The sequence below is a fragment of the Pezoporus flaviventris genome, unplaced genomic scaffold, assembly GCF_033815535.1.
Source record: "Pezoporus flaviventris isolate CSIRO_AGI_PZ_B2104156 unplaced genomic scaffold, CSIRO_AGI_Pfla_v1 ptg000006l, whole genome shotgun sequence".
NCBI lineage: Eukaryota > Metazoa > Chordata > Aves > Psittaciformes > Psittacidae > Pezoporus > Pezoporus flaviventris.
The window spans coordinates 7,095,519-7,111,052 of NW_026892554.1; the positions used below are offsets into that span (position 1 = coordinate 7,095,519).

Genomic DNA, 15,534 nt, shown 5'->3' on the forward strand with positions numbered 1-15,534 from the left:
GTCCCTTCCAACGGAAACCATTCTATGATTTAAGGAGCTGCATCTCCCCTAGCTGAGCAAACCGGCCAGGGGACGGGCCCGCAGGTGAGGAATCCGAACCCGCCCAGGCAGCACCGGACCGGGACTCCGGCCTTCCCCCGGCCCGCCCTCACCCTCCTCCCCACGGGGGCACGGCTGAAGCGCACCCGAACCTTACCCACGAACTGGCTCCGCTCGGTACCACCCGCCGCTTCTCACCCCCCACCCGGCCCCGGGGCTCCCCGCTCCGCGCATGCGGGCAATGGCGGGGGCGGGCCCCACGGCTCGGCTCAGGTTGCGAGCCCGCAGCCCCCGGCCCTGCCTCCTGCCCGCCTCCCCGGGCGGAGAGCGCCTGGCCCGGCCGCCTCCTTCCCCCTCCCCGTCCCCTTCCCTCTCCGCCCCGCTGCCAGGGGCGAAGCCGCCCGCCGGGCCCCCGCGGTGAGTGTGCCCCGCCGGAGTTAAGCGAAGAGGGGTTAGAGGGGGAAGTTTGGGAGGCCCATGGAGGATGGGTGGGCTGTCCCCGAAGGTTGGGGGGTCCGCTTCCCGCGCCCTCGCACGCTTCCCCCGCCCTTCCTCCTGCTCCTCTTCCTCGTTTCTTTCTCCTTTTCTCCGCGCAACTTCGCGTGGAGCCGCTCCGGGCCCCTCTTTGCTTTTTCCCCTTTCTCTTTATCGTTATTATTTGGTGTTAATTTATGCCGTGCGTTTCCTTTCGCGGATGCTCCCCGCCGCTATTGTCTGCGGGCCGGCGGTGCGCGGCGGGCCGGGGCCGGGCGGGGTCCCCCCGGGGGAACGTCCCTATTCCCGGGGGAGCGGGCTCGGAGCGTGCCCGGAGTGTGTGCCCGGGTACCCCCAGTACCCCAAAACCCGGCCCCAGCGTCCCCCTCCGCTTCCTCGGTGTTGGGGTTACTGATACCCGCACCCCCAAAATCCCTCCAGCGGCGCTGATGCAACTTTTATCGAAGTTTATTGCAGTTAATCTGGCGTTTCTATCAGTCTCCAGAGCGACAGCCTGGGGTTGGCTTTTCTCACCGTTGGGGCTAAATGGGGCTTTGAGGTTACTCGGGGGGTCATTGCCATGGGGCCCGTTTTGTGCGTTCACTCTGTTGCTTGAAAATATAATGCTTTTCTTTACTTTACGAGTGGAGACACTCCTCTTTTGAAGAGAATGCAGGAGTTCCTGGAGGAGGATTGATAAAGGGTGGTTGTTTCTTAACCTGTAAATTGTCAAGAGTTTATTAATGCACTTTCTGTGTTTGTTATCCCTGCAAGTCATATAAGGGAGTTGGGATTTGTAGAGATCCATTTTGTTGACCTCTGTAATGGGTCCTGCTCCAGTGTCCTTCATGGGGCTCCGCATTGACTGGAGCTCAGGAGTGGAAAAAAAGTGTTTTTTAGCAGTTGTTTTCTATTGTTGTTGAAGAACGTGCTGTACTGATTCTGTTGCAGATGACCAGATAGGGACTCGATAAAGGGATTAGAAATGCTGTACTTCTGCAGGGCAGTTGGTCGCTCTAATCTTGGTCAGCCCTAAAACTTTAGGTACTCATGGAGATATGCGATGCAGTAGAAAATATGTAAAGCATGTAGTGTCAGAGCTGAGTTTAGACAGTTGGTCTGAGATCCATGAGTGTCTTGTGTGCTGGGAGTTTGGCTAATGTAATCTAATCAGTTTTAAAGGGCCAAGCTACATTATTTCTGTTCTTGGTGACTCTGCGCCTTAAAATCATCCCCTTGCTGGGTGTGTTTTTCATGTTCTGCATGCCCTTGCCAAGCTATTGTGGAATTGCAAAGGTGAACCAAGTTCCACATAGTTCCTTAAAGGTAAGGCACTAATGATTCATTTATTACTGTGTTAGAGGAGGTGTATTTTTATACATGGATACCTCAGTAGTGGGAGTAGGTTGACATTAACCTCATAACATCCATGCTTGTGGATAGAAGCTTTCCACCTGTACTAGAGGAGTGTTTACTCAGGAGGTGTTTGCTGTGGTTTGGGCCACCCTGGTCCAGGTTGTTACCTTCTGTGGTGACAATATCTTGCTTGGACACTTGGGGTTGGTTTTTTACAAGCCTGGTAGCAGAGTAAGGGTGAATTAGGCAAGGTGAGGATCATCTGGGCATGTGTTGTCCCTTGGCATGAGTTCAAGCATATACCTGTCTTCTGTGTTCGTGGGTTGAGCCTAATATGTCCCCTGTCTGTCCTTCCAGCACTGGCCAGTGCTGGGCAGACAGGCTGGCCTGGGGCTGTTGCTAGAAGGGCATGGATATGGGGTTCTGCAAGGCTGACAGGTTTTGTAGGTAGCCTGAATGACGAGTCTCCCGCAGGTAGTGTGGATGTGCCGCGTTCTGTGGCAGCTTTCCAGCCTGCATCTCCTGCCTGGCTCCAGTGGCCGACATAGCCCAAGAGGTGAGGATACAACAGTTGGAAGGAACAGAGTCCAGCCAGGGACTGCAGCCAGAAAGGCAGGAGCTCGAGGTTCCTGATTTACAGCTTCACAGCATCAAAGGAGGAAAACGCAGTTAAGAAGTCAAAGCTTCTCATGGAACAGAGCTCTGCCAGGTACTGTCCGATGATGGATGTTTTTAAACACAGTCCATAGGGAAGCTTGGAGACTTAGGCTAATGCAGAACTTGCTACTAATCTCTCAGCAGGATATACTCCTGAGTAAACTGTGTTCTGGTCTAGAGTATGCTCCTGTGTAAAGAGGAGGATTAAGTACTGCTAAAGGAATCTGGTTATTCCATCCAAAGCATGAATTAAGGCAGTGGTCAATAAATTATACTAGAGGAAAAAAACACTAGTAGGTTTATTGGTGCTACGCACATGCTCCTGTGTTACAAAGGCAGTGGGTGCTTCCATATAATTTTCTGCTGGCATAGTAAGTTTTAATAGATAACTGTGTAAAAAAATAATTAGTAGAAGTTGTCATTTCTTTTCCACGCTGTTTCCAGGACACCAGTGTCTTTGTTTTCTCTTCCTGGTGTTTGGTGGTGATCCTTGAAGTCCTTGAAGCAGCTTGGAAGCTTTTCTACTTACCTGTACCTGGTTATCTCTGTAATCTGCTTGAGTGCTCTTAAATGTTATTTCTATAGGGGTTCCCCACACAGGTGATAAATAGCCTGAAGTAAACTAAATCACATAGCTGATTAGTATGGAGGACCTGTTCAGTTTTGGTTTCTTCTACCGGTGGAAGGCAGGAATAAGATGTTAGATTTGAGCAAAAGGCTGGATAGTTCAGGTGGCCATAAAGGCATGATATACCCTCATGAATAATCGTGGCCTGTGTTTTACCAGCCTTCTGGACAGGGAGTTGGCAGCTTGTGTGGTTTCCACTTGGAGGTTAATGTAAGCAGCATCCTATTTACAGGTGCATGGGGTGGGAAGCATCTCACAGCCTGCAGCTTGTGATTATGTGTGCTGCTTGGTGCCAAGTGCTCATGTGTTTCTTGCTTGCATTGATCACCTGTAGGATAGATAAAGGTAATAAGTGACTTTCTGAAGCAACTGATGGCTTTGGGTGTAGATAGAGCTCTGCTTTGCTGCTGTGGGTTTTGCCATGGGGGATATAATCCAGTTGGGAGCTTGGTTCAGGGCTGGCACTTGCCACCTGAAGAGTCACTTCAGGAAGGGCTGCACTTTTTCTAAATCAAAACTTGTTTGGGTGTTGGGTACAATGGGATTTTTATGAACAGCTTAGTCATGCTTCACTTTTCTCCATTAAAACAGCTGTCAACAATCTTGCTGTGGGGAGGGAATCGGGCCACTCCTTGTACTTACTGAGTAGTTAAACACTTCAGCCGTGGTGTTGCAGCCTGGCATTGCACTTCTTAGTTACTTTTAGGAAAAAAAAAGCTGTAGATGTGGCATAATTTGTCATTTTATTTCTTTATTTATAAAACCTGCCTTTCTCCCTTGCAAATGACCTTTCTTTATGGAGATCTAGAAGGCAAAGCACATCACTGGGAGTTAGCTGGTTAGTTACTTTGGTTAGTGATAAGCAAATATGATGGAAGCGCTCCAGGGAAAGCAGCTACAGCAGGGAATGGGAACTTGGTGCTGCAGTCAAGCTATACAGATCTTTTTCAAAAAGATATATCTCTGGGTTTTATGGCCCTTTGTCACGGGAACAGGGTGGCTCCTCTGTTGATGTCTACATGACAAATACACTGTGACGCCACAAATCCCATAACAGTTTGATGTCCTTCCAGAGACTGCTAGTGGAAGCATGCAATAGGTAAAACTTTTTTCAGTGTTATCCTAAACTCGAACTGTAATTTCGTCTTCTCTTTTTGTGCATCGGTGTAGGTGTAAGCAGCCTCTTGCAGTTCACCAGCTGGGCCATTCTGGGGTTTGTGGGTCTGGTTGGTGAACCAGGGTGGGAGATGGATTCTAGTTAAGAATTTATGGTTTTTCTTCCTGTACAATTCATACCTTTGGTCAGTTCAGCAAAAGAGTTCATTCTTCACGTGGATCAGTTCCCTGGCTTGTGTCCCCTCATGGTATGATGAGCAGCTGCTGTGGCAAAGGCTCCAGTGCTTCTACCAGGAGAAATGCTCCTGGAGCTACACCCTTTTCTGATTGCAAAGAAGGCATTTGACTGTGGTGCCTGTCCCTGTTTTATAGCATGTGAAGATGGCAGGCGAGATAGATTTGTTTCTAAGATAAGCCAGTGAGTTAGAAGTCAAAATATTTCCTTTTTAAGTTCTCTAAGACTGCAATTACCTCTATCTAGAGTAAAGAAATTCTCTGCAAAATTCTGCCTTGCCATTATTATAATCTCATTTATAACCATTTTAGGTATGCTTCTAAGTTCTTGAGGAACAGGAAGAAAGTGTAATCACAAATATTTTTAAGGAGTCAACAGTCCTTAAAAGTATGCAGTGTGCTATCTTGCAAAAAGTAAGCTTTAATTCAGTTGCAGCTGTAATGGCTCACATGTTGTGACATGGCCAGGCAGTCTAGCGAGACTCTTTTGTATATATTACAAAATAAAACACCTAAAAATCAGATGCTGAAGAGTTTATTGGGTGGTTTTTGTGATGGGCGAATAAAAGCTAAATTCTTTCCTGGCATAGCTGTGTAGTTCACACAAGCCAAGTTCATTGGGAACTTCTCAGATATTGCATGTGGGATTGGAGTAAGTGTAAGGAAAAAACAGCCCTCAAACTGTTGTCAGCACCTCTTACAGCATTTGTGTTGAGGGCTCCAAATACACAGTATATTCCAAACATGTTTTGTGTATGAGGCTGGGTTTGGTGCACCTGGGCAGCCTCTACAGTTCATCAGAGGACCTTGATTTTGGCCTTGGCTGCAGCATCCACAGTGGTGCTTCTTCATAGGTTAGATTGTAATTCTGTCGCAGGGGTTCATTTGGTAGAGTTAATCCTCCTTGGCCTCTTGTATTTTCTTGAATCTCTTTCCCCTTCTCAAGAACCAGGAATTAGCTTTTAATATTGCTCCAAAATGATCCAGTCTCTTAATTCACTTGTTATTGGTGATTCCAAAAATCATTGCTTTTCCCATCTGGCTGCTTTTGTCTTTCCAAAACCATTGATAATTTTTTAATCAGTAGATGTGGCAACTGAACTGTCATGGTTTTGTTTTATGTTTGATCCTTGCACAAGGCCACTTTTTGATTTCCTTGGCAATTGTGGGATATTGACTAATGGGTCATATTGGTGAGTTGGATCCCGCGTAGTTGCTCTTCTGAGACACTGTTTTAAAAGTATGAGTGGAGGTATGTGCAACTGATCCATAGCATCTCGATTTCAACCACTTGTTTAATTTCCTAATAGACTATGCAAGATGTTTAGCATTTGCCAGAATAGCTTCCGACACCAACACACTGTTGGTGTATTATTTTGCCTTCATTCAGGTTAGTCTGCCTTCCAGAGAAGTCATTGCATTTAGTCTTCTTGCTGAGCTGTTTTTAAGTTGATGTTACATTTGCAGAATACCTGGTGAGAGATCCCCTAACTGTTGTTCGATGTCAGATGTTACGCACAGTGTGACAGCACTGCTGAGATTAGCTTGATCCAGTGTAAAAGGAAGGATTTAAGGATTTTCTTCTGTAGCAGCTACTTCAGGTTTTATTCCTGAGGGGGAGGGAAAATAACTAATGGATTACTCAAATTACCAGGCTGAATTTTGGTGAGACTCATCCTCCATGAGCATGATGTAAGGTGGTCATTTGAAAGCAGAAGGGTGTATGTAATTTGGTGATGATCTCCACGACTTTGTGTCGAGAGAAACTACCCGATGTGTCATGTTTGAATCCCCTGTGCTTTTTATCACCCATGACTAATGCAGATTGGAGCAGTAAGTTATGCTAAAATCTGTGACGTACTTGGTAGCTTCATCTAAATTGTATCTGAGGTTTCTGGCAAAGTTACTTGGGAAAGTAAATCTCTTTCCCAATGTGTCTCTGCCCCAGTGGTGTAGCTGTTCTGCAAGTCTGAATGCTGCAGTTACTAAAACCATTACAAACAAGGATTTTGGCACGGAGCAGCTGTTCTAAACAGGGCTGTCTTCAGACTCAAACTACTGACTCACCCTTTCTTTTCCATGGATTAGCACACCTGGCATGTGTCATGCATGGATGCTGGCCGACTCATCAAGTTCTTGCAGGTATCCCTATTCTCAGCATAGGGAAGATTGGAGGTGTGTGTGTGAATTGCACAGCAACCTGCAGGAGATAACAACCTCCTAATGGAAGCTGATGCTGAGGATGTGTTGGTCCAAAGACTCTTCCTGCTGTGTCCCTATTGCAAGGCTGCAGGAGAGATGCTGCTTTCTCTGCTCCTGCCATGTTTTAGGGTAGCACAGAGCTGCTGCTTGTGTGAAATCCTTTCCTCAAGTGCATCCAGATGAAGAACTGTTGTGGGTCAGGCCATAGTCATCCAGCCTCATTTCCTGCCCCATAGTGTTTGTTGTGGGCCTCCAGTGCAAGAACAAGCCAAGGGGATCACACTGGTGTCTGTGAGCATAGTGGGCTTCAATACCAGGATGTATGGCGCATCTGTCTTCCTGGCACATGTGCCTCTCAACACCCAGCCCAATCTTTTAACTTGCTGTCAACAGAAAGAGAGGGGAAAATAGGGGATGCTGAGGCACAAGATTGCTGGAGTGAATGTCTTGCTTGTTTTATACACTGGTTTCCCTCCTGAGTTTCCTCTGGGATGCTGAAGCCTTTGGTCCCACAATAGCTGTGGGACAATGAACGCTCAGATGGAGGAAGCAGGTGTTAAAGAAAGGGGGGGAAATGGTTTGTATTTTGGGGGGAAGGGGAGACAGGATGGCCAGATTTGACCCTTATACAAAGTAATTTCTTTTGGAACATGCACTAGTGCATATCACGCTTCCTAATTGCCGAATTCACAAGTAAAATGGCAGTAAAACTGGGATGTGCCCTTTATTTTTGAGTTAGTATCACTTAGTGAGTCAGCTGAGAAGTGAGGCTTACGTGATGTACCTTTGATGCTACGTGATGAATTTTGCTGTGGTTTTGTTCCCTGGTACTGTAAATCTTTCACTGCAGCAACAAGGCTGTGGTACAGGCAGTGCTGGACCTCTTAAAGTCTGCACTTTGTACTTTGGGAGTGCTGGTTCTAATTGTTTTAATCTAGGTCACATGTAAACTCATTTGTCTCCAGTTTTGTTTTAAAACAGTTTCTGTAGTTTGGTCTGAAGGTCTTTGAGTTGGTGCAGAGGATGATTGTGGAGATAAAACAGGCTGGTTCATGTGCTACAGGAGATGTGTCTGCATCTGTAGCTGAAAGACTTCCCATCTGGGGAGGAATGACAGCACTTTGTTTCAGTGGGGTTTCCAGCCTGTGCAGCAGCTTATCTTGAACATGGGAGTCAGTTTTTCCATCACTGAGTGGTTTGCAGCCGCTCCACCCATTTTTATGATGAGTGATCACAGTCTAAGAGCGCAGTGGAACACAAGAGGTGGTGAGCAAACCTTTTGTTGCATTAAATGTTTATAGTTTCTCTTCTAGCAGCTGCGAAGAAGGTAGGTTATAAAGAGTAAACCCCTTTAGAAAGAGGAGAAATAAACACTAAATCCCTTTTATATGAGTTGTTGTAAAAGGAAGATTTGGGTAATGAATGTTCATTTCACAAGGTTCAGGTGAGTCTTTACACTTCTATGCAATGCGAAGCGAAATGTTGCTGCACGTGTTTCTGTTAACTGCAGGTTTTTCTATATGAAGTAGTGTGGCTGCCAACAGGAAAAGGAATAGACGTTGTCTGTTGTGGAAGGATGCTGAGGGTTGTGTTGGGACCTGCTGTGTGGCTGCATTTGTGTTGGTGGCTCTGTGGAGTCCTGCTGACTTGGGCATGGGAGTTTGAATCCACTGTGCAAATGGAGGCTTGGGAGCTCCAAAAATTTGGAGCTACTTTTCCACTTTGGAAATGAATTAATTTTGGCTGATTCTGTTGGTAATGTAGCCTGAAGAGGGCTGGAGGCTGAGGTTTGAGCATTTAACTAGGTTAACAATGCGCTTAATCTAGGTTAAAAGCATGTTCTTGTCTGGGTCTTGCTTGTCCATTTTGCTGGAGGGAGTGGGGTGGTAGGAGCTGATTTCCTGGTAGCTCTTTCACAGTTAAAGCAGGGCCTTGGTCCCAGTTTTCATGAGCAGTGTATTAAGCTAGAAAAAGAGCTAGCTTGTTGCTTCAAGAGCTTACAAGCTAAAACTGTGGTTAATAAATATGCTTGCTTGGATGTTAAGAGGATTAATTGTTTGTGAAGTGCATTGGAAGTGGAAGAATTATAGTAGTACTTAAGTGGTAGCAGGTTGCGTGTCACGCATCTTGTGCATTTGTTTCCCCCTCTTTGCAGTTGGATTACAAGCAGCATTCATTGGTCTATATGAAATTGATGTGTCACCCCCATCTTTTCCTGTATTTTGGGAATTTTACAATTTACTTACGTACCTTTAAGTGTGCCTTTAAGGTGGTAAAATGTTGTCTCGTCAGGTGTCATACCTGGAGAAGAGGTGCCAAGCTAAATGTTATGTGCTTCCTCGTGCAGCTGGAACTGGCTCTATTTGAACTACGGGGCTTAGACCTCCCTGTTTTTTTCCTTTATCAGATTAGCTAGGATTTTGGCAGGACTTTGTGCTGCTTTTTCTTAGCCAATCAACTTGCCTGTGAGTGTTCAGGAACTTGCTTGCTTTATAATCTCAAAGTTCAGAAGTCATCAGGCTATTTGAGAGTAATAAGCAATCCTAGCCTATGCTTACTGCAAGCATTTAGAAGGAAAACACTTCACTAAGCAGAAAGCAGGTTTTGAAATGGAAATCAAAACTACTTGAGGAGGCTGGAGGACTTGTGGCAACGAAAGTGGTTGAAAATGTGTAAATCTTCCTGAAATTGCAAAATGTGAGTGGGCTTTTTTTACCCGTTCTTTATTGGATTGTTTGTGTGACCCTGCTGGTATGTCAGTTGGTACTAGGAGATGGGAGATAAATGGCTGTCATACACTTACTGTGTTATTATTGCATTAAATAAAAAGATTGAGCATTTGAAATGGCTGAAAAGGATAAAAGTACCAAGTGAGAGTAAACTTACAAGGGTTATTAGTGCTTTGCTTAGAATATTCATTTTGTTCCTCTCTCCCAGAACAAATTTGTCATATCTTTTACTAAAAACCTAGTCTCATCTGTGCTTCTGATATTAATTAAAAAGAATTATGCCATTTATATAAATACCTGGGTGTATTTATGCTGTGGGCTTGTGATATTTAAGGGCCAAGAGAAAATTAGGCCATTTCAGAGGAAGCAATCTTGTTAGGTTTGGTCTTTGGGAATGATAAATCGCTTGGTGTTTGCATTGGGAGACCTATTATTTTCTTTGTGGGAATATTTTTGACTTTGGATAAGGCTGGATCTGAGCCACTGGATAACTTGAGGATGAAGAAGGAGACTTTGTTTAGTGTTTGATGGAGGTCAGAATGAGGAGTGGGAAGGTGTTGCAGTGTGGCTGTGTTAATGTGGTTGTGATGCTCAGTAGAGCAGTGTCTTCAGCTCCTGCACAAGAGATGTAAAGCTCTGTCTAGCTGGGATGAAGTCAGTTCTGGTCAGTTGGCAAACAGAAAATGAAGCTCCTGTGATGGAGAGGATAGAGAGAGCTGTTGGGATGTTGCTAGACAAGAGCCTAGCAGCAGTGGGGAATTTGGGAATACGCCCGGGCTGGGGAATGCACTGACGAACTCTGTGAACGTGCCTTCCAGCCAGGGAGAGTTGTGGGGTGGCAATGGCATGGACCACCCTGTATGTTGGGAACTAATTGTCACCTCTGCTGCTTGCTCAGCTTCAGCATTAGCAAGCCATGCCTCATGACTTTTGTATGTGTCCTGGGCACACTCTGAGGGTGCAGGATTAATCCTGTTTGTGGACTTCGAGGAGAAGGTTTAATTCAGTTCTTAGTGCAGGATGCTGAGGCCCCAGTACCAGGTCCTGGCTGTAGTTGCCTTGGTCAGTGTCCTTGCCTGTGAAGGAGCACAGGCAGGGTCAGAACAGACTTTGAGTTTTGGTCACCTTTTTAAAACTATGTGTCCTCAATGCCTGTTATTGAGAAAATAAATCTTGTCTGATATGTCCAACCCAAAAGAGTGATTGTATATCAAGCAGCCAGGAAATCGAGTAAGTCCTGATCTATTCTTAATTTCTTGTGTTTCCTGTGGTTTTATTGTTTGTATTACCAGCCCTAATGTTTACATACTTTTGAATGAGCTTTTCTTTTTTTGGAAGATACTGCTTTGTTCATGTGCCTTGCGGAACAGGTTCTTCCATTTTTTTTCTCCCTAATAACCAAACAACTTACATTCTCAAAGGAGTAGGAGAGGTGTAAAAAGGGAAGATTGTAGGAAACACCAAAGGGAGATACCTAAGAATAGAATTCTTGCTGATGATATGCTAAGACTCATTCTAAACTTGTATCTACCCTTCCAAATGTCCTTGGGCTCTCTGAGAGCTTTGTAAACTTCTTCCATATCAAATTGCATGCTTGTGGGTTTTTTATCTGAACAGCAGATGCATTCACAGTCAGCGTTTTAAATGCAAAGGTGCTTCTGTGAAAATGCTTGTAAGGACAAAGTCATCCTTCGCACTAAAACCCCAAAGAGTTAGTAGGGCAAGTCAGTGGACTCGGCAGGGTTAATGTTTAAAAGCAATGCTGGTGAATGTTGTCCAGCTATTAACATTCCAGCTATCTGGAAACTGGTGTAGTCTTTATTTTCCTGTGAAGTAAGGAAGATCTCATGGTTATGTTCCCTGCCTTTCCTCTTGGTGTGGGAGAGTGATAGAGAATGTTCTTCTGGAGGCTTGTCCCTTGGTACATCAGCTTGCCGCCTTTTCCATGGGTAGTTAGTTTATGTTCCTTTAGGAACTAATGTGAAATTGCTAACTTAATAATGCCTCCAAAGAAGTTGTGATCAGCCTTTATCTGCAGGTGTTGCTGTTCCGTACTGGATTTCCATCTACTCTCCAAATACGTATTCCTTTCAAGAAGTAAGGCAGAACTTGAGGACTTTATTTCTTTCAAGTCTGTTCTCTCTGCCATGAAATAAACCCTATTTGCACATTGATGAATAGTGGCTAGGAAGCCTGTCTGGTTCTGCAATGGGATCCATAAATAGCGTTAGTGTCTGGTTTACTTTGGGAAGGAAGGTGTCCTGTTGTGGCGGAGGGGAGCCTTGCGCTCCCTCACGGTGAAGTTGCCCTGTCTGGTCAATGTTCACCAGCACCATGCTTCAAAAGAAACATGAGCCAGACCGTGTAGCTTAAATATTTGAAGTACAGAGCCCCTTTAAAAGTTCAAACAAACACTGATTTTAATAGAAATGGGTAATACTTATTTTTCTCTATACCTCTGTTGTGGGCTCAGGAAGGACTTTATGGATCATAGAGCTGGTGTGAAAAATGCTTTCCTCATTACCCTTCCAGTCTCTTGCTGCAGGGAGCACCTCAGGACAGGCAGAGTGCATCGTCATATGTGGTCTGTGTATAACGCTCTAGTGTATTTGGGTAGATGGGACAGTGCTTGGAGTAGCTGTTCTGGTTGCCAGACTGGATCTGGCAGCTAATTCCCAAACCTGTTGAGTCTCAGGATTGAGGTTTGGATGAATGCCTCCAAAATTCACCCTCCCAACCATCTCTGAGGGTATTTTCTGAGCCAGGAGTGCCAAGCTTGGTCTTTGACATTTGATTTGTGGCACAGTTGCTAAGGGAGAAACTGTCCTCTGTACTAGGTTAAAAACTAGTTCATTCTGGAAAGTGGAAGGAGAAACTTCCAAGTGGTTTATGGACCACGCAGTTAGCATCACTGATGTCCCAGAAGCAAGTATACATGCACTCTTCTTGCAAAATGGCAATGGCAGATAAGCAGCACGAGGCTGTTCTGAGAGCCAGCGAGCTTGGGATGCTGGCCTGTTTGGATGGCAGCAGGCAAAATGAAACTAAGGAAATATTTCAGAACTTGAATTGAAAAAAGATTGTGTTTTTTGCCCCCTGCGTGAAGGCAGTGGTGAAACACTCCCCCCACTGTGCCGTGTTTTCCTTCTTTAAGCTGCTTGTGGTACGGTTCTTACTGAATGTTGTGAAATGTAAATAATGCCAAGGTAGTGAACTCGGCGTTCCCGGCTCCTTGGCAGTGTTTGTGAATGGAAACATCTGTCTGAGTCCCCTCTGGTTTTCTTTTCCCTCGCACAGCTGCCCACTTTAAGCGTGGCTCAGTGCGGGGCCGTACGTGCTGCCAGGTCCTGGAAAGCCTCTCCTTAACTTTTGCATGCGTACACTGCACAAAATGGAGGAGGGTCTAAAATGTGCGATTAACTTCTTTTGCTTTCGTGAGGATTTTAGTGCAAGTCAGTCTTGTGCTTGGCTGCAAGGGCCGGTGCAGGGTAGACCTGATCTTGTGCTCTTGACAAGAGTCTGGATCTTCTCCTGGTCTATGCATCTCGCTTGGATTTCCCTCTTAAATCACAGCCCCTTGCTTTGCAAATAGCTATTCCCTGTGTCTCCTATTCCGATTATACAGATTGGCTCTGGCAGGGTGTAAGATTCGCTTTGGAAGCTCTGTTGGTTTGCAGGCTTGGGGATGGGTGGGAAGAGTTGAACTGCTTTTACATGAAACCACCTTAAAGAGGAGTTGGAGTGAAGGGAATGACACAAAACTTCAGCAGCAAGTGCAGAGAGTAGGGTGGGAAACCACCCTGGTAATTCACTTGGTGTTTTTCCTTGAGATTGAGTGGGAGACCTCTGTAGCTTTTTACTAAGTGGGCATTAAAAAAGAAAAGGAAAACCCAAATCAAAAAAAAGCCAAACCAAACCCCCCAAAGCTAAGAAACCATGCAGAAAATGTAGGAAGTGTGTAACCAGTGTTTTGTGATTATGAAAGGTAGTAACCTGGGCTTCAGAGCTTTAGGTCAGTGACTGGGGTGGGTGTTGTGTACCTGCACCACTGACAACTTGTAAACTTCAGACAATGCTTTAGGATCATTTTCATTTAAACTACAGAAATTGTCGTGTTTTGTCATGTCAGTTTTAGAAATTGAAACGTTGCCTTTACAAAGGGGTTTCCTTTTACTTTTCAACTCACAATTTTAATCATAAATTGGGTAAAATGGGGAGAGGGAACAGAATGCCCTTGTTTATAAAGGTAGAAATGTCAGCTGTTTTCCTTTTCCCCTCTTTTCCCATCCCGTGTGTGCATGCTGAAAGAAATACCCGCTTTTTAAACAGATCATAAACCTTTCTAGCACATGGTGTTGGCTTAAAGTGAGGCTTCATGGCCAGCCTTGACGGGGTAAGGGTATATTAGGTGAAATAATACAACAGGCTGTGATGCATTTCTGAAAATGCTTTTGCATGTTTTTAAAGTTTTAAGCAGTATTTCTTTTGCTGTCAGTATGTGAAAAATGATTTCTCTAAGGGAAACCTGAACTGTGCTAGCCAGGGAATAGTTCTGCGTGCAGTATATCCAGTTCTGATAGAAAGGGGGTTGTTCTTAACGTAAATCACATACCAGGAGTTAACTAAGATTAAAATTACAGTGAAGACAGGCTAATAAGGGTTTTACTCTGCTTAGGAATTTGACTTAAAGGCTGCATTGGAGCCTGAAGTTGAATTTGAGCTGCCAATTCAGTTGAAATGTAAAATGCCCCCTGTCCTGCCTGGAGTCAGCTAATGCTGGATTCTAACTGATTATTCTTTTTTTATTCTCCTTTTCATTGGACAGATTTATAAAGAATTATTCTGATGATTTTATTTTCCCCTCTGAGTCATTCCAAAAGCTGATACAAAGCATCACTGCATAATGGAGTGGGGGATGTCTGTGCTTCTGCTATCTCTCTAGTGTCTCTTCAGGATTTCCAGCCCTGCAAATAATTGTTCAAGGCAAAGGTACATTAATGTTATTTGATGTACAGGAAGTTTATAAATAGCTGTTGTATTTTGCCATAATTACATTTGCAGTGATGCAGGTGTTTAGTCTTGCCCATAGTCAGGAAAACCAATGCTTCAAATAGATAGATCCGTAAGAACATACGGATGAGGAGGCGGGGTGTAGGTTTGAAGGGAAGTGCAGCAGCTATGTTGAGTTTACGGGTTGAAAAAGGGGATTTCAGGACATGTGTTGCTGATGGCACTGCTGCCGTGGCTTGGCTTTGTAACAGCTTTGGTGTGTGCTTCTCACCCCTGAACCTGTCATCAGCTCATGTGATGCAAAACCCCTTCTCTTGGTAGTGTTGTCAGTGGGGGAGCTACGTGTTCACCCTTGAGCAGCTGGTTAGGTGACACCCCGCGTCTCCTCCAGACAGCGAGAGTGTTAAAACACTTCATTAATACTTGAGTGCTCTCAATGAGATGTCTGAAGGAAATGAAATACTGTCATTAAAGTAATGCTGTCAGAAATGCCTGAAACCGGCTATGATGGGACACTGGCTCATCCTACCCTTGCGCTGGGAGCATGGCTGGGTGCAGTGGGAGGGTGTCCTGTTTTTCACTCAACTTTATGACCTTGTATCACCAGCCCATGAGTATATTTGGGAACAGACTGATGCAGGAGAGAGGATGATATGCAAACAGGAATGTTTGTGGGTGATGCTCATAGCTGAAACGAGCTTGGACTAGTTATTTTGAGAGAGGAAATCTTGGCTCATGTTCATTGAACTCAGTGACCAAGAGCAGCCTGTAATGTAGGAGAAAGGGATGGAGAGAAAGGAAGGAGGCGGTGAGAGGTACCAAAGACATGGAGCACCACTCGCGTTCTCTCTTCTAAGTCCTCTGTTTTTCTTCCCTCCAGAGGTGGCATTTTCCAAGTGGTCTCTGAGGTTTGGAAGAGAATTGATGTGTGTGCAGGGATCTAGTATGCAGAAAATTCACGTGCTGTACGCAAACTCAGCATGAAAGTTTATAACAGAAAGGTGCGTGGTGATGTCTTCAGTTGAGTTTGGCTCTGAAGCGTCAGGGATGTAGCAAAATGCCTGGTACCAGCCCATGTGGTCTGGTACA

General features: G+C 45.0%; 1 protein-coding gene across 5 annotated transcripts in view; it reads left to right on the plus strand.

The window, feature by feature from the left end:
- The first annotated feature begins 306 nt into the window (after positions 1-306).
- The window catches only part of AKAP13 (A-kinase anchoring protein 13), a 468,794-nt gene continuing 453,566 nt past the window's right edge, over positions 307-15,534 (plus strand). For 4 of the 5 annotated variants that reach the window (XM_061446746.1, XM_061446747.1, XM_061446744.1 and 1 more), the window contains exon 1: positions 308-456. The gene's annotated coding sequence lies outside the window, so the exon portion shown is untranslated. Of the gene's footprint in view, positions 457-15,534 lie in introns of all 5 variants that reach the window. The other variant, XM_061446743.1, reaches the window with a different exon arrangement.